General features: G+C 49.5%; 1 long non-coding RNA gene across 1 annotated transcript; it reads right to left on the bottom strand.

The window, feature by feature from the left end:
- Positions 1-9682: 9682 nt before the first annotated feature.
- Positions 9683-17235, bottom strand: LOC118319766. Its single transcript, XR_004796085.2, has 3 exons — positions 17077-17235; positions 16840-16906; positions 9683-9784 (listed from the first exon to the last, which is right to left on the bottom strand). It is a non-coding gene; the product is annotated as an uncharacterized LOC118319766 (long non-coding RNA).
- Positions 17236-17740: the final 505 nt, after the last annotated feature.

Genomic DNA, 17740 nt, shown 5'->3' with positions numbered 1-17740 from the left:
GGAGACCCGGCGTGATTACTCTACAGACTATGAGCCAATCCATGTGAATGCAAAAACTGGTCGGACCCACCGCTGTCCAACCGCTGACCTCTGGCGGTCGTGTACATTAAAAAGTGACCGCGCGAGTCCAAAGCGCGCCGTTTCCTTCGCGACACGGGTATTTCGTCTCAAATGATAAGAGTGCACGGAACGATACGGTGAGAGGCCCAAATACAATGACCATTTCTTGGGCGGGGAGCGCCGGCCACTCGGAGACGGACGAATGGGTTTTGTTCTCACGTGACTTTGGAAAATGTATTTGTGCCGATCGATCCTCATAAATTCCTCCAGGTATGGCAACGCTTACGAGGTAGAATTTCCTTGGGGAAAAAAAATCTTAATAATGCTCCGGTAAAGGTCAGGTTTTCTGACATTTCTTTTTTTTATTTCTTTTTTTAAAACCTGGTTCCTGTGTAATTTTTCCACCGGTGAGGGAGACCCCCCCCCCCCCAGGAGAGTGAAACTCCGTGTCACTGTGACAGTGGAAGTAAAAAAACCTGCAGTGTAGCCACGTGACTCCATAGAAGTTGTTATACAGTAATTTGGTTGCAATGGCCCTTTAAACATGACGACTGTCGCTGCTCCCCCCCTCCTCCCCTCCCTCCTCTCCCCCCTCCTCCTCCCCCTCTTCCTCCTCCTCCTCCTCCTCTCCCTCCTCCTCCTCCTCCTCCTCTTCCTCCTCCTCCTCCTCTCTTCCTCCTCCTCCTCCTCATCTCCTCCTCCTCCTCCTCCTCCTCTTCCTCCTCCTCCTCCTCCTCTCCCCCTCCTCCTCCCCCCTCCTCCTCTCCCCGTCGTCGTCCCTAAAAAGCCACAACACCAGCTGACGTGTTTAATATTCTCCATCAGATATTTTCTTTTGCATGGAATCAGATATTTGCCCCGTTAATATTCTCCAGCTTTTCATTATGCACCAAAAAAAACACCAAAAAACAGGAAGAAAGAAAGAAAAAGGAAAGAAAACATTTTATACTTTGACCAAGAAAATGACGCCCGGGAGGCGTTTTTTTTAACTACGGGGGCCGACGCCACACAGAGGGGGCCACGGCTGAGGAAGAGCCACAGTGACCCCTAGAGGACGGGGAGGGAAGGACCGCGGGGGGGGGGGGGGGGGGTATCAGTGGGAGAGAAATATGGAGGAAGACGATAGAAACGAGTGAAAGAAAACAGAAAGACAAAAGGAAGGAAAGAGGAAACAGACGAGGAGACACTGAACTCAATTAGGGGGATTTTAATTTTTCCTCTGTTCCGCTGCTGAACTTTGAAAAAAAAAATATTAGCATGTACAGGAATGGTTCTCGAATGTTTTCTCACCTTCACAGGAAAAAAGTTCATGCCACACACACACACACACACACACACACACACACACACACACACACACACACACACACCTGGAAACCACTTTAACTTTAATCAGACAATCATTCAAATTCAGACAAATGTTTGGCGAAAATACATCACATTGTCTTTGGTTTTGATCCGACGATGGTTGATGATCAACACCTGTGTGTTTTTTTGTTGTTGTTTTCTTCCGGTACTTTTTGTAATTTCTCCGTCTCGTTTTCTTCGTCGCTGATGTTAAATCTCACCGTTCGTTCGCCGATCGCTTGGCCGCTTCGACTCGGGAGCCACGATGTCACTGGATCGTCGCCGGCCGGATAAAGAGATGAGAGATTAATGTAACACACGCAGATAAATTGGCAGAGTTATTAAAATCACATCACGCTAAACTTGAAATATGCAGAGACCTGAGGGTACAGCCTCAAGTGTGGATAATATTTAACATTATAAAACCTCTGTTTCATTTGGATGAATGAACAACAACAATAAAAAAAAATAGGATCAAAAATAGTCATTGAACCAAACCAACGAACAGAGAATAATAATAAGAGTAATACTGAAAAATAATGTCAAATGATATTAAAAGACACTAAATGATGTAATCAAATAAGATGAATAAAGTCTGAACAGATCACGTTGATATTGTTTGGGGGAAAATTCACGCTGCAACACATCGATCCTCTCGCTTTCACCCGTTTCCTCGGAGGCACTTTTAACCGTCACTACCTCTTCTCACTCTGCTCACGGATCGATTTCCAGAGACCGAACTCGGAATCTCCATCTCCAATCTGTGAATAATCAGGACAATCCAATCACAATACACTGCAGGAACCCGAGGCTGTAAATAACAGTTGCTAACATATTATTAATATTATGAGGATTCTTCCTTTTTTTTTCCTTTAACAAAGGGCTGAGAGGAGCCGCAGCCTCATTATGCAGGTCACTTTTATAAAAAGACGATTACACAAGCGCAATTACGTAATCAGCAAATCAAACTTCTGAGCAGAAGATAATGAGACAAAGGGTGAAGCATGTAGGCAGGAGGGGAGAACTGGGAGTGTGTGTGTGTGTGTGTGTGTGTGTGTGTGTGTTGAGTCATTTCACCTAAAAGCTTCACTTCTAAAACTTTGTTTTAAAGGAAATTTCAGACAAAATTCTAAAAATATTACAAAAATACCTCCCGTCAGACATTGTGAGGACCGTGAAGATGAATTGCTGCGACTTGTTTCCACCGTTCTCCTCCGTCTCTCCTGGTGTTTATCAAGACGTGAAGTCACCGCCGACGTCCAAACGATTCGAAGCATTCTGAAGTTCGTCCTCCTGGAATCCCAGGAAAGTCCACCGGAGGAAGTGAAACACGTTTTTTCACTCGAGAGGAGTCGAGAGAATGTAAAAAAAAAAGAAAAGCTAAAGGTTGAAAAAGTTAGAAAGTTGGAAAGAAATGTGGACTCACTTTCAGTGCCGGGCCTTGAAGACGGCGAGAGACGACGGCGTCCGACTCGCCAATGTAGGCGGCGGCGTGTGTCTGTCCTTGGTGCATGGAAACGGAGACTCTGCCGTCGCCTCTTTCCTCGTCTGCAGGTTCTCTGAAAAAAACGTTGGAAACTGCTGTTTGCGCGACGCAGGTTTGGTAAAAATGGCCGCAGGTTCCCTTCTGTTCTCATTTCCACGTGTCGTGAGTGGAGGAGCCATCGCCTCTCCTATTGGCCGATTTTTCATTTCCTCGTCAGCGCGTCTCGACGTGTCCCTGAAAGTCTCCTTTAGACACTTCCAGTGTCTCGTGGGTCGGGGCAGTTCCTCGGGTGGCGCTCGACGGAAATGTGGTATTTCCCGGCTCCGTGTGTAAGAACGTGGCCTGACCTGAGTTCGGACCTCGACCTGACATCCACTGGAGCGGAGCAGACGTTGAGTCGGACGTAAACCTGAAGCTCATCGAATGCCTGCGGCCCGGCTCCACCATCTGTGGGGAAAGTCCCACGGCGGGAGAGCGAAGGCCGTCCGAAAACTTGTGGCCCCTCGGGAAATATTAGAAAAGGGGGCAAGTTCCGACGCTCACGTAGAATCGGAGACCCGTCAGTCGTCGCTCCGCCTGACACGTCCCACCTGTTCGCCCTCCGACGGGGGGAGGGGGAGCAGGTGTCTGGACATATTGGCGAGGCAGTTAATTACCCCCCCCAACACAGCAGCAACCGCACAGGCACCATATTTCCGCCATATCGTCATGACAACACATCAAATTGACGCGGCGGGGCCCAGGAATGTGGACTCGGGCCTGTGGTGGTGAATTTTCATGATGATTATGAATCGGGGGGGGGGGGGGGGGGTAATTACAGCGCTGCACTCCTCGCCAAAACCTACTCCACCTGTGTGTGTGTGTGTGTGTGTGGAGGCGGGGGCACCCAGAGCTCTGTGGCGAGCGCCACGCGATCCCATTCCAGATGAAATGGGATCGCAACACAATTATCTGAAGTCCAATTCTTTGAGGCCTATTGTGTCTGTAAACTGAGCCCGAGCAGAGGATTAATGTGTCTGTGGGGTTTAGAGAGGAGGGAAGTGGGGATGAGGGATGGAGGGATGGAGGAGGAGGGGGGGGGGGGCAGGCGGTGGAAAGCTGTTGCTTCATCTCTCTGGTGAATAGACTCTAAGCTCTCACCATCAGCGAGGTGAAGAGAGGTAACGGAGACGGAGGAAAGAGAATCAGATGTGGAGGCAGCGAGAGCGAAGGAGGAGAGAGAGAGCGAGAGAAGAGACAGAAGAGGAGGGAAAAAAGACAAGAGAACAAAAAAAAACAGGCCATTTATAAACATAATGAATGTAATAGACATAACAAGAACACCGCCCACCAGAGAGAGAGAGGTATAATCACTGCCGTCGCCACAGCAACAGATTGCTAAAAAGCTCCGTTGCACTCATCCCGTGTCGTTTACCGTCCGATGATGAAACGACGAGTAAGAGCACGGATCTCCGGCCGGGAGTTGACGTGTCTCGGCTGCCGCCGTCGTAGGGAGAGCAAAGGATGGCAAGCGAAAGATGGCGAGTGAAAGATGGCGACGATGGCGAGCGAACGATGGCGAGCGAAAGATGGCGAGCGAACGATGGCGAGCGAACGATGGCGAGTGAAAGATGGCGACGATGGCGAGCAAACGATGGCGAGCAAACGATGGCGAGCAAACGATGGCGAGCGAACGATGGTGAGCGAACGATGGCGACCGAAAGATGGTGACGATGGCGACCGAAGATGGTAACGATGGCGAGCGATGATGGTGGTGATGGCGAGCGATGATGGCGAGCGAAAGATGGTGGGCAAACGATGGCGAGTGACAGATGGCGAGCGAACGATGGCGAGTGAAAGATGGCGACGATGGCGAGCGAACGATGGCGAGCGAACAATGGTGAGCGAACGATGGCGACCGAAAGATGGTGACGATGGCGACCGAAGATGGTGACGATGGCGAGGGATGATGGTGGTGATGGCGAGCGATGATGGTGGTGATGGCGAGCGATGATGGCGAGCGAAAGATGGTGAGCAAACGATGGCGAGTGACAGATGGCGAGCGAACGATGGCAGGCGAACGATGGCGAGCGAACGATGACACCTTGAAGATGATAAGCGAACGATGACAGGCAAGCGATGGCGAGCAAACGATGACGGTGGAATGACGGCGAGTTACAAGGGCGAGCAAATGATGACCAGCGAACGATGGCGAGCGAATGTTATTTCACGGAGTTTCTGAGGAGCGCCTGAACGCATCATCCTCTGAACGTCTCTGTTCGCAGGAAGTGAAACAGTTTTCAACTCAAATTAGATTTTTTTTGACAAAAACCAGACTCCAAATATTAACGTTTCACTTGTGATGCAGATTCTTCTCAGGCGCCGCCCCCCCACCCCCCCCCCACCTCCTCCTCTTCCTCCACCAATAAAACCCCTACAACACAGAGCCTCTCCGTCCATGTGAGGCCTCCGGCTGTTGTACCTCTGCAGGTTTGATGGGTTTCTGTTCTTTATATATTTTCTATTTTACACCGCTGCAGAACAACAATAACAAAATGCCTCTCCGCCGAATCAATCCCACAATGCACCTGCTGTAAGTCCGACCTCAGCACATTCGCACAGCCCGGAGGGGGGGGGGGGGGGCAACATGTTGTCCCTGTACGATCAGTCTTCAGCTGAGGGGGAAACTCCCTCCAGGAAAATAAACACATGGAATAAAACTCAGAAATGATCAAAACAACATTTTTACTCAGGATCTTCGTATCAGAATATGAATATTTGTTACCATATAACTAAAGTAAACCGAACCTTGGACTTAATGGTCACATTCATTCGCTTCATGCTTTTAAAAAAACCTTTATTGCTCACGAGTGAATCATCAGACAATCTCCTCGGGCGATGTCTCACTCCGGACCAAAGAGTTGGACCAACACTTTTCCTCCAGATTCATAAATCCCTTCGCTCCTCCTTCTTTCATTTCTATTTCTGGCTTATGAAGTTTGAGAGGTTTTTTGTTTGTTTTTTAAACAGAAACGACCGCGTGATCGATCTGAGAGGATTCCCCGCTCACGTGCGCCCGGCGAGGATTCAAGAATTTAAAAAATATGACATGAAAAAATTGCTGACAACTATTTTTCTTTTGGTGCGACAGAACTTTTTTAACGAGCGACGTGTCCGTCAGAGCCGAGGCTCCACTGTAAACGCTTACTTTGAACAACCGCCGCAAGAGGAGAATCAACAGTGTGTCACTCTTCCCGGAAGAACTCGGGAAATTAGTGTAAGAGAGCTTTGCACTGTTATTATTATTATTATTATTTAAAACTAAACTTCATCTCTTCCGTCTCTCAGAGTCTCTCATCACATGGAGACATCCCTCTGCATCTGAACGGCACAAAGTTGTCGTCTCCAACCGGGAGGGAGTCACTTGACGAACGCTCTTCCGGAGCTTTCGACCCACGCGACCACAGTCTTCCTCGGCAGCTGGCGAGGAAAAACTACATTTCCGACCCGTCATCCACTCTGTCACTTCCTGTCACCTGATCTCCTCCGACCGGCTCCGTACCGACTCCGTCCTGACGGACTCCCGCCTGCGTCTGCCTGCGTGTTACCCGCTGACGTCTCTCGTCTCGTCGGATTCCGCTCCCGCCGACCGGCTGCCGCTCGTCGCTTTGAACTCCCCCCAATTAAAAACTCATCTCTGTACTTCACCTGCTCCGTTCCCGCTCCCGTTTCCCCCGAGCATCGCCTCGGAGTTCAAACGCTTGTTTACCAGCCCCGGCAGGTTTTCTAGTTTCGTGTATTCCACTCCACTTTCACCCGTGTGGATTTCAAGAAGCATATGTGGCCACTCGACTTGGACTGCGAGCCGCAGGTGTTCTGATGGCGGTCGTGGCGTCTGCAATGACACTCGGGCGAATTCAATCAACCCGAGCGACGCGCACTCAAGGACATCGGTAGACATCAGTCCTTCCATGGAGATCTATGAATAATAACTAACAAACAAGCGTTAGAGGAAGTGAGTCAAAAGGTTTTGCCAACGTTTCCACCAAATTCCATTGAATTCATGTTTAGCTGACGAACCAAGGAATCAGTTTTTTTCACAAACGCTGCGACTGGAGCAGACATCCCTGGTAATGTTGGGATTGGCTCCCATTAAAGGTTTTAACTTTTGAATGAACAGTAATGGGCTTTTGATTAACTTCCTGTTTGGGCTTTATATGAATTTGCAGTCATTGGACTTTGGCCTTGTTCTTTTCTTGTGTTTGAACTCTGGATTTGTGTTTCAGTCGTTTTGGATTTTGACCTTCTGAGTTCCTGGTTTGTTTTTTTTTACTTTGAAACGTCGTTCCTTGTTCTGCTTCCCGTCTTTGTCTGAGTTCCAGGCATCTTGTGATTGTCAGCCCCGCCCACCTGTGTTTAAATGATCTCGGCCTCTCTTATGTAATTAGTTTCTGTGCGCTCCAGTTGTGTATTTTATCAGTTCGCCTCTTTAGTTCCTGCTTTGCTCCCGTCAGTCTTGTATTCCTAACGGGAACATCCTCCTGTTCTGCCGGACGTCGGGAGGATCTCAATGCTAACTGGCTTTGCGGCAACGTGTCATGCGGAATATTCGCTCCGGTGTCGCCCGGTTGTCAATGTCTTTGCATTGACTTAGAATGCGCGGAATTGTCGCCTTGCGTAGACTAGATGTTAACCTCGTTTTATTAAAGTCACCGTTCGTTCCGTTCACCACAAACCCCGACAGATAAATTACACAAATCTCTCAATATTCAACCCAAACTCTGCACTGATCCGTATGAACTTCACATCCGGAGCATCTGTCGAACACCAATGAGCTGCAGATGATCAGATTCACAGCAGACGCTTGCTTGTTACAGCAATCCCCCCCCCAACCAAACTGTTTTTCTTCTGCAGTTTTGATTCGTTTACCGACCGCTCTGCTCGCAGTCTCGTTTTTAGGATTTGGTGTTTTGCTGATATGCATACAGGCGCCTCATCATGTTGTCTTAATCTGTCGGCGCGAGCTTTTGGCTCCACCGCGTCGGTTTTAATTGGCAGTTTGCTCCCTGGCTGCAGATGGAGAGCGAAGCGTCGGGGGGCTGAATGTTTGTTGACATCGTTAAAGACACATGAAAAGATTAAAAAGCTGGATAAAAAGAGCAGAGAATCAGAGACCAAAGATCACTCTCATCACTCGACTATCAAACATCTCGACTACAAATCCTGAGCTTTAGCACTGGAATCTTACGCTCAGAAGAGATCGCCAAGCTGGAGAGACACAAACAAACATACAAACAAAGGGAGCCTCCATATTCACACTGTGAATCAGGGAAACAGCAGAAAGAGACGAGTGAAAGAAAGAAAGACATTTTTTCTATCGGGCTAATACTGACAGCGACGTAAGTAGCGGTAGCCGGAATAGACCAGGACGGCCAAACCAAAATGAGACGATCCCGGATTTCCCTTTTGCCGTCGCCAGCAAGTTCCGCAATAACCGATGTCACCTAGCTACGGAGCTGCAGTTGCCCAGGGTCGAAGGTCCGTCTTCGACGCGCAATGAATCCTGGGATCGTTTGAGCCGGGAAGGATCCTCGGGGATCGAAGGAGGGTTAGGGAGAGCACATCTCCCTACTGCAGGTTTTCCATGTATGCACATGGAAGGGAAGGGAGTTCCCAGAACAGAGACCATACCGCCCGGACTGACCTGCAACTTAGTGTCTTGTGCCGTTGACCTCTTTGATCGCTCTCCTTCCGGTCAGTAGCTTGGAGGGTAGCGTCCGAGGTACACTTAGAAAGTCGGGGCGTAGAGAACTTGTGGTGTGGGGGAAGCAGAAGGTCCACGACGTGCGGAGGTGGGGACGATGTAAACACCAACCAAGATGTCAGAGCTCCCCGGACTTGTCGTAGCATGGACGTAACCCAGAGTCGGTAGCGGTGGCGAAGGAATCTGGAGAATCTTCCTCTGACTCCCCGCTGAGGACGCTAACTCCTCCCCCGTAGTCTCCAGCTCTCTTCCCTTGTCACTATCCTCCTGTGAGGAAGTCATTTGTAGGGGGAGAGTCCGATGTGCAGGTCACCATGCCGTCCGCGACTGTGGAGTATGGCACAACAAATTTGAGTAAGAAAAAGAGTCGCTTCGGACTGTATGTTCACACAATCATATACTGTAAATGTTCCTGATGTTAGCGGGGCGTTTTCCACCAACACACACAAAGGTTTCATTTAAAACCAGAGGGTCTAATTAACTAAGGATCAACAGTAGATGACGATCAGGAATTTCTTGCTTTTCCAATTCTTGGGGGAACTCAACAAACTCTTTGTGGACGTTTGGGAGAATGTGAATCTAGTAATTCTTCAATTAGTGGCTTTAATGAGGGGGGGGGGGGGGGATTCAATCGAGTGAAGAATTTGGCAGCTGTTGGGGGAAACTCGGTGGCGGTAGACCACAGGAGTCCCTGACAGCTTCAGGTGTTTGGGGGGTAAAAGCTTGAAAAGAGACTTAAAACATGAAGGAAAATAAAAATAATAAGAGGAAACTACCTTTTGTCTTTGTGCCTTTGTCACAGCTCTCTTTTTTTTAAATGACAAAATTCTGGAAGCTGCTGTTTTCTGTTTTTGAACAAAGCGGCTCGAGACCATTTTACCTCTTCACACATAGTTGTGTTTCCTTTTATTGCAGACTTAACTTTTCAAGGGGGGGGGGGGGGGGGGGGGTGACAAAGGACGGCTGCTTTTCAAATAAAGAAAAAATAAAGAAAAAGAAAAGAGGACGAGGAAAAAGGGAAAAAATAGCCCAGCGCGGTGTGATGAGCGATAGGGCGGCGGCTAACTGTGTCCTGGGAGATAAAGACGTGAAGTGGAATCTCCCTCTTGGTTATCGGCTTCCTTCTGAGACGTCAGGCCTGGCGTTTCCTTCTCCACCAAAAAAGAAAAAATAAGAGAGAGAGAGAGAGAGAGAGAGAGAGAGAGCTTGTTAAAAGGAAATAAAAAAAGTTGTGAGGAGGCACAAAAGACGCTTATCCACCTTCAGTGAGCTCACAAAAGGAAAAAAAAAATCTCAGCTCCGGCTAATTACTACCGAGGTGATGAAAGCGACCGAGGGAGACAGAGAAGAAAGAAAAACCCATTCCTTTTTCTCACCTGAAAGGACCGGGAGGGGTCAACACCTTCCTCCCCCCCGAAACGCAATCCTGTGGGGGGGACGGGGGGACAGGGAGGACGAGGACGGGGGGGGGGGGGGGGGGGACGGGGGGGTTGATTTGATGGACGTGGTGGAGGTGATTAGCCGACGCTCGTCGTCGCCACGGAGCGAAAAACTAAAAGTCTCCGGATCAAATGAAAGCAAAGTGGCCTGGGAGCTTTCTTCTGTCTGCCCACTGTCACTTGTTCATTGGAGCGATTTAACCTTGTGAGGATTTTTCTTTTTCTTTTCAACTCGAAGATGTTTGAGACAAATGAAGACGGAGCGGGAGCAGATCCAGGCAGGTCTCCCATCTTCTATAATCCTGGCGTCTGGGATCCCGTCCAACATTCTGATGTCTTTATGTCTGGGCGTGAATCTGCAGCTTGTGTTGAACAGAAGGTTTCATTTGTGTGTGTGTGTGTGTGTGTGTGTGTGTGTGTGTGTGTGTGTGTTCACCTCAGACAAACCTGAAAACCTTCAGAATCACAATTCATGAATTTTCTCTTATACACACGTCTCGGCCGAGTTGATTAACATAAATTGATTGACGTTGTTTTATGATCATGGCTCAGTTATTATTAGTTTTGGTGCTTTGACATTACAGCGTGAATTCTATTTGCACTGTACGACGGACTGAGGAAGCAATTTGAGGACGTCATTGTCGGAAAAGATCATTTCACTGAACATTTTCTTGATTGATCAGAAAAAAAGAGTCTTTAGAGATTAATCAATAATAAATAGTGAATTCAGCTCTTCACGGGAAAATAATAATATTTTTTTCTTTTTTTTACCACAGTTGTGGTAATAATCACAAACATAAAAAATTCATTAACATTGAGACAAAAATAACCATGACATCACTTCAACGTGCCATGTGACGTTTGTCTGTTTAATCAGTTTCTCACTCACAACGTCGTCGTCTGTTTCCCGGAGGCGTTTTCAACATTTAGAAATCTTTATCATCATTTACATCCTTCGCTCTCGACGGCGCATCGCTCCGTTTCTTGGCGCCGCGCCTTCGCCAACCGCCGCCGACTGCAGATCAGAGACGAAGTGAAAGGCATTTGGCAGCGACGTGCTCACAAAGTGTGTGTGTGTGTGTGTGTGTGTGTGTGTGTGTGTGTGTGTTCTCGTACATGTGAGACCTCGAGTGTTGAAACTGTTCAAATGAAGCATCGAGCGCAGAGGTTCGCATCGCTGCGGCGCCACACGGAACCTGCGGAGGAAACAACGTGCACAGACTTTCTACCTGCACCACGGGCCGCACAGCGGGACGCGTATGTATTTACTGTGATGAACGGAAAGGGAAAGTCTCAGTCAGGGAGTTCTCTAGCTTTCCTGTTTCGGGGGTTGTTTGTGGGGTCAAGGGGGAGGTAGGAAGTTGTCCTGGAGATGGACGACGTCTTAAACTGAATTATAGTCGTTGACGCGCGAAAACACGAACTAGGGCACAAAAGAACGAGTGATACGTGAAGCCATCTAAAGACACAAAGGACAAACACAAAACGCACATTCTTTCCGTCTAATTAGCGACCACGACTCCGGATTACGACACGTTGGACTGTCCAAGGAACATTGTGGGTCTGTAGCAAGACGTCGTTTGGGTGTGGGGCTTTATGAAAGTCCAGATGGCGATGTGGAGTTTCTCTTTATGGACGAACATGTCACACATTGGTCCGTCGCTCACAGAGACACCTTGAACCTTCCTACACTCAACCTTGGCTCCTAGATCTACAGCAGAAGAGAAGAGGGAGCTGCGTCTTATAGAACGTGGTGAGTCATCTTCTGACTTGACCCTGTAGAGGTCAGAGAGGCCTAATATCTTAAACATGAAAAAACTCCGGCACAGTTTCGCCTCGCTAGCAGATGCAGCTCTGCATTTTCCAGTCGTCGGTAAGTACAGCCAGTCAAAGTACAACGCGCCATTTGCTTCTGAAGGACGGATTCTTACAACCAACAGCTTGGTTGATCATTTTACCCTTGAGGTCTTGGCTCATCCGTGGGTTGTTCCCAGCTCGAGAGGACGACGCCATCATCCCCGTATGGCAACGAATAATCTGTTAACCCTGTCAGAGCGACGGGAGCAGGCCCGGGAACGCTAGCGGCCCCGAGTCGGAGCGTGTCAACAGCGAGCATGCAGAGGCAAAAAGTAACAGATGCACATTCATACATTTGAAACAATCCTCTGTGTCTTTGTCGCTATTAGCGGGCGATGGTCATCGCTGACGGAACAGTGAGTGGGAACAGAGACGGCGTGGAGGGTAAATACACAGGAACCTTCAGTCTCTCCGCCGTCCTCTCTTTTTTTCGAGAGCGGGCGGCCAATGTCAGCGCTCGACCGATAAATTACCTGTGAGCGCGGCGACGGCGATTTTCTCTCCGCGCAGAGATCAGGGGGGTCGCTCAAACTACCTGTTAGCCCCAAAGTCACCAGTGCACACCAGTGGATTTTCTGTTCCAGTTTTTTTTTTCTTTTCCTCTTCTCTTTATTGAGGAGCGACGCTGGAGCCCCGCTCTGTTTACCTCCATCTCTGTTAGTGAGGGCTGGGATTAGAGGAGAGGGAGGCGGGGGAGCTGGTGGGATTGGGGTTAGGACATGGAAAGGAAAAGTGGGATGGGGGTTCAGGTTAGGCCAGGGATGAGGAAAGAAGTAGTGGGATTGGGGTTAAGGTTAGGATAAGGTTGAGGAAATGAGTATTTGGATGGGGGTTAAGGTTAGGGTAGGGATGAGGAAAGGAGTAGTGGGATGGGGGTTAAAGTTAGGGTAGGGATGAGGAAAGGAGTAGAGGGATGGGTTAAGGTTAGGGTAGGGATGAGGAAAGGAGAAGGGGGTGGGGGTTAAGGTTAGGATAAGGTTGAGGAAATTAGTATTTGGATGGGGGTTAAGGTTAGGGTAGGGATGAGGAAAGGAGTAGAAGGATGGGGGCTAAAGTTAGGGTAGGGATGAGGAAAAGAGAAGGGGGATGGGGTTAAGGTTAGGGTAGGGATGAGGAAAGGAGAAGGGGGATGGGGTTAAGGTTAGGGTAGGGATGAGGAAAGGAGTAGTGGGATGGGGGTTTCGGATAGGGTAGGGATGAGGAAAACAGGAAGGGTAGAGGAACGGGTCAAGGCTGAGGGAGTATGGGTGGGAAAGACTGGCCTCGAGCTGCCCGGCCCGAAGCCCACGCAGATCCTTCCCCGGCTTCCCTCTCTTGGGTTGAAAAAAGGTTTTAAAGTTTTGGTTTTCGATGCAGCTCTGTCCACCAGTGAGTGAGCATGTCGTCTGCACTGGTCCGAGGGAAGAAACGTGGCTGGTTATGAACCTGTTTAGGCCGTGACACGGGGACTTTTTCAAACAAGATGGCTGCTGCTGATGAACAAGCATTTGACTAGATTTTCAAATTTCTCCCACGAAAACGTCCACACTGGTTCACAGACGTTGTGGAACCGTCATCACAGACGTCTCCTTTCTGCTCTCGTCTGTCGACATGTGCGCGTCGCGCTCGCTGCTCTCACTGGTTCTAGGTCTGTCCAATTGCGTCCGGAGGCATTTTGGTCTGCGTCCGTTGGAATCGAAAAAAAAATGAACCGAGAGGAGAGACTGATACGCATTTGCCTATTAAGTCTGGCCACACCAGGTAGGGCCACCGCCATGAAGGGTGTCGTTGGTGTGCAGCAACGTTCGGGTCGGTGGTACGGAGTCAAAAGGTTTCCCAGCAGATCGTTGCCACGGCGTCACACTGTCTCCGCCGCCATCTCTTCCCCACGTGACGTAAAAGAAAAACGTGAATCACCGGACGAGGCTTCCCTCTCCCATTGGTCCGTGACGAGGTCGATCTGGCGCTGAGGTCGGCAGCATTGCGCCTCGCCGGGCGGTTTATCATCGTTTGATTCCCCCACCACCTGTCTGTTGACACGGCTGTTTGACTTTCGGCTGAATGAAACATCAGACAACAAACGCTGAGATGCGCTCAGTTTGCCCTTTGTTCGTGAGCGCTGATGTGTGCGTGTGTGTGTTTGAATACATTTGCTGCTTTGCTTTGCTGATTTTTTTTTGCCACAGACGCAGCATTTCTTTTTTAAGAGCACGCTGCCTCGTCCTTTTTTACAGCGCTCGGCCGTGGTCATCATTCTTATCGGTTCACATTGAATTCAGCAGATTATTTAGTCAGCTGTGATAAAGTGTTGTGTTGTGCGGCGTCCTGAAGGGCAGGACTTTCAACTTTTCAGGGGGGTTGTGAGACGAACTACCCCCCCCCCCCCACGCAGCCCCCCCCCAAAAAATCACTGCAATCCAGAGCTCGACGTGAAAGTCGGCGGATCGCTAGAAAACATCGCCTGGGAAAAAAACAAAACCTGAACGTCTGTGGGCATTTTCATGGGCTGAGGTCTGAACGAGCGACGGCGGCTCGTCCTGCTTCGCTTCGTGTGCTCTGGTATGTACCCCATCCACCTCACACACACACACACACACACACACACACACCTGCCTGCAGCCACACAACCAAAGGTCAGAGTCGACAACATGCACTTCAGCGCCCTTCAAATCCACACAGAGGCTGTTTTCTTCTGCCGTAATGTTCCGGGAAGCCGCTGCAGGTGATGTCACGTGACTCGGCAACAGCAGCAACATTCAACACTTCACCACTTCAACACTCACACACTCACACTCACACACACTCACACACACCTACTGAAGCTCCCATTTTGTCATGTTCATCGACGGTGCCAGATGAAGTGTGATGTCCGCTGAGAGCGAAAATCCTGGGACGGCCAATCAGCACGTCGGCTCCTAATTTAATTAATAACTCCTCAGTCTAATTAGCGCAACCAACGGGCTGGGAGGGAAAAGAAACAGCTGCAGTCACCTGAGCTCCGCCGCTCCTTCACAATCCCCGGCACGACGAAGACGACAAATTGAGTCTCCGAGGGCCGAGTGTGTGTGTGTGTGTGTGTGTGTGTGTGTGTGTGTGTGTGTGTGTGTGTGTTTGCAGGGTGTTGAGGTGCTGATCAACTGCAAATCCTCCGGGTGTAACGAGCGTCGTGCGGGGAAGAGCAGGAGAGCCACGTCATCTGCTCGCGGCGAGAACGTTCTCTGGTGAAGATGGAGTGGGAAAAAATAATCTGAATTCACCGTTGGGATTTTATTAACAAGTTGTGAGCGGCGACAAGCCGCCCGCCGTCTGCTTGTGTGAGTAATTAAAAGTGATGGAGTCGGCCCCCCCTCACATATACGGAGGCGATAACATCACCGGGGGTGTGGAGACCACGACGTCTCTGCAGCTGGGTCTGAGGTCAAGGGTCACGGTTGATGAAGTCACTTCTCGTCACGAACACCTGCAGATGTTCGACTTCCCTTCGCGTGTCCTGTCCGTATCAAAGACGGAGAGAAGACGTGCTGCGATTTTTTTAAAAAAACACGCTGACTGACTTCTCTCCTTCATCCGATGCGTCGGCAGCGTTTTGCATAAACGAGGCAACATGTTTTCCGCCGAGAGTGTAACAGCATCGTGAACAGAATCTGACCTGGCACGGGGCCTCCCAGATTGAGAAGACAATCCTCCGAAACGACAACGACAAAGAGGAGGTTCAGACTTTCTTTCTTTTTTGGTCGAAAAGCTTCCACTGAGCTTTTTGTTCCGTTCTCCAGCGGGAGGCCTCCGATGAACAAACAGATGAATCAGAGCGGGAGACGGTGAAGGGCCCGCCACTCGCTCCCTCGCTCCCTCGCTCCCTCGCTCCCTCGCTCGCCTCTTCGTCCTCCTCCTCCTCCTCCTCCTCCTCTTCCTCCTCCTCCTCCTCTTCTTCCTCCTCCTCTTCCTCCTCTTCCTCCTCCTCTTCCTCCTCCTCCTCCTCTTCTTCCTCCTCCTCTTCCTCCTCCTCCTCCTCCTCCTCTTCCTCTTCCTCCTCCGTCAAGTAGCTTGAGGTGTAAAACAGACCCCTGCGACTCGCTGTGACGGAGACGGCGATGAGAGCGGCGACGTCTCTCTCTCTCTCTCTCTCTCTCTCCTCCAACATCCCGGCCTTCTCTCTCTCTCTCTCTCTCTCTCTCTCTCTCTCTCTCCTCCAACATCCCGGCCTTCTCTCTCTCTCTCTCTCTCTCTCTCTCTCTCTCTCTCCTCCAACCTCCCGTTCTTCTCTCTCCATTCCTCCACATGCATGCGAGCTAAGTGAGCAGGTGAAGTGGGGAATCCGCTCGGACAAACTGGAATTTGAACGAAGCTGGTGGCGGCGGCGGCGGCGGCTGAACGGCGAGGCGGGATATAAATGAAGTGGCTGATGGCGAGGACGAATGTCATCACGGCCGATGTTGCAGAAAGATGAGATGCTGTTTAAGTAGATGTGGATTTTTTCGGGGGCTGATACAGATTTTATTTATGTACGACACTGACGTATCCGCCGATTATGTCGTTATCAAACTCTTCTGATGAAGAAATGTAACTGAGGCTCCATATTTTACTGCTTTGTAAAAGCAAATATGAAGAACTTGACTTCAGAAACTCAACATTGCTTTGTGTAAAATGTAAACACGAACGCATCATTTCCACATTGTTCTGTAAAATAAAAGTTTTCGTCCGTGCCGAAGACGAAGTTCACTCCGCCGCCGTTTGACCCGGGGCCGCTCAGCCGCTCGGGTTCAAAGTCTGAGAGAAGAAGTCGAGAGAAAAAAATCAAACACTTGGAAAGATGAACGCATGAAAGCGTTTCGGCTCCGGACACTTGAAATATATATAAAAAAAAAAAAAGGTCTTAACAACCAGCGAGTAAAACATCACACGAGGAAACACGAGGAAGTAAATCTCACCCGACAGGACACTGTTCGGTTCCTGCCTCGGTTTGTTTTCTGGCAAAGGAGCTTTTCTGAGTTGGTTCTGTAGAAAGAAGAGTAAAGATCAAACCAAAAGAAACTCTTTGGTTTAACAAAACAAACCAAAAGAAAATGAGAATGTTAAAACCTCCTGTTTGACTTGTGATGGCTCCCGGCGAACTGTGTGTGTGCGTGTGTGTGTGTGTGTGTGTGTGTGTGTGTTTGGTGGCTAACCGCTCTTCCCTCTGCAGCGCCACGTTGGTTTGATTCCGCAGCGTAGTTCATTTTGTGGTGGAGTCCGTGCAGAGACCTGGAGGCCGCTTGTTGGTGATTTAAGTCCTGACAACACAACCGCCGTTGTCGTTTCTGGAACTCAGCGGAATCTCTCGTGGAATCTGTCTGAAAGAGAAAGAAGTGAGAAGAGTGAAAGTGCAAACAAAGCAAAAAACACCTCGGATGTAATTAGGACGCCCAGACGTTGAGACGTCGTCGCGCAAAGAGCCAGGAGAAGTGTGAATCACACTTTGTCTTCGCGTTCGTGACGGTCAAGTGGCTCGTCGTGGTCGGGAGGCGGGACTTGGAGCGCGTCACGTCATCCCAGCGAGTGAAAGGGGAAGAGGTCGGAACCTTGGTTCAGTCTAATGACCCACAAGGTCCCGTGTCATAGTCAAAGAGCGACGAGTGGGAATCCTATCGGAAGTCGGCCGGTGACATGCAGAGAGATTAGCGACCAAAGTGTTTCTATGGACATTTATGAATACATATTTATCTGCATAGTTTCATATACTGGTTATAAAGAACCTCCTTCATTTCATTCTTGTGTTTCGTGAGGCCTGTTTTCATGACGTCGCACTGAACACTTCAGTGTCATTCACGGTGGCTCCAACGTGTCGTCTGG

This window comes from Scophthalmus maximus, chromosome 9 (genome assembly GCF_022379125.1).
Source record: "Scophthalmus maximus strain ysfricsl-2021 chromosome 9, ASM2237912v1, whole genome shotgun sequence".
NCBI classification, from domain to species: Eukaryota; Metazoa; Chordata; class Actinopteri; order Pleuronectiformes; family Scophthalmidae; genus Scophthalmus; species Scophthalmus maximus.
Note: the sequence above shows the minus strand (reverse complement) of the source record. Positions and strands in the feature narration are given on the sequence as shown.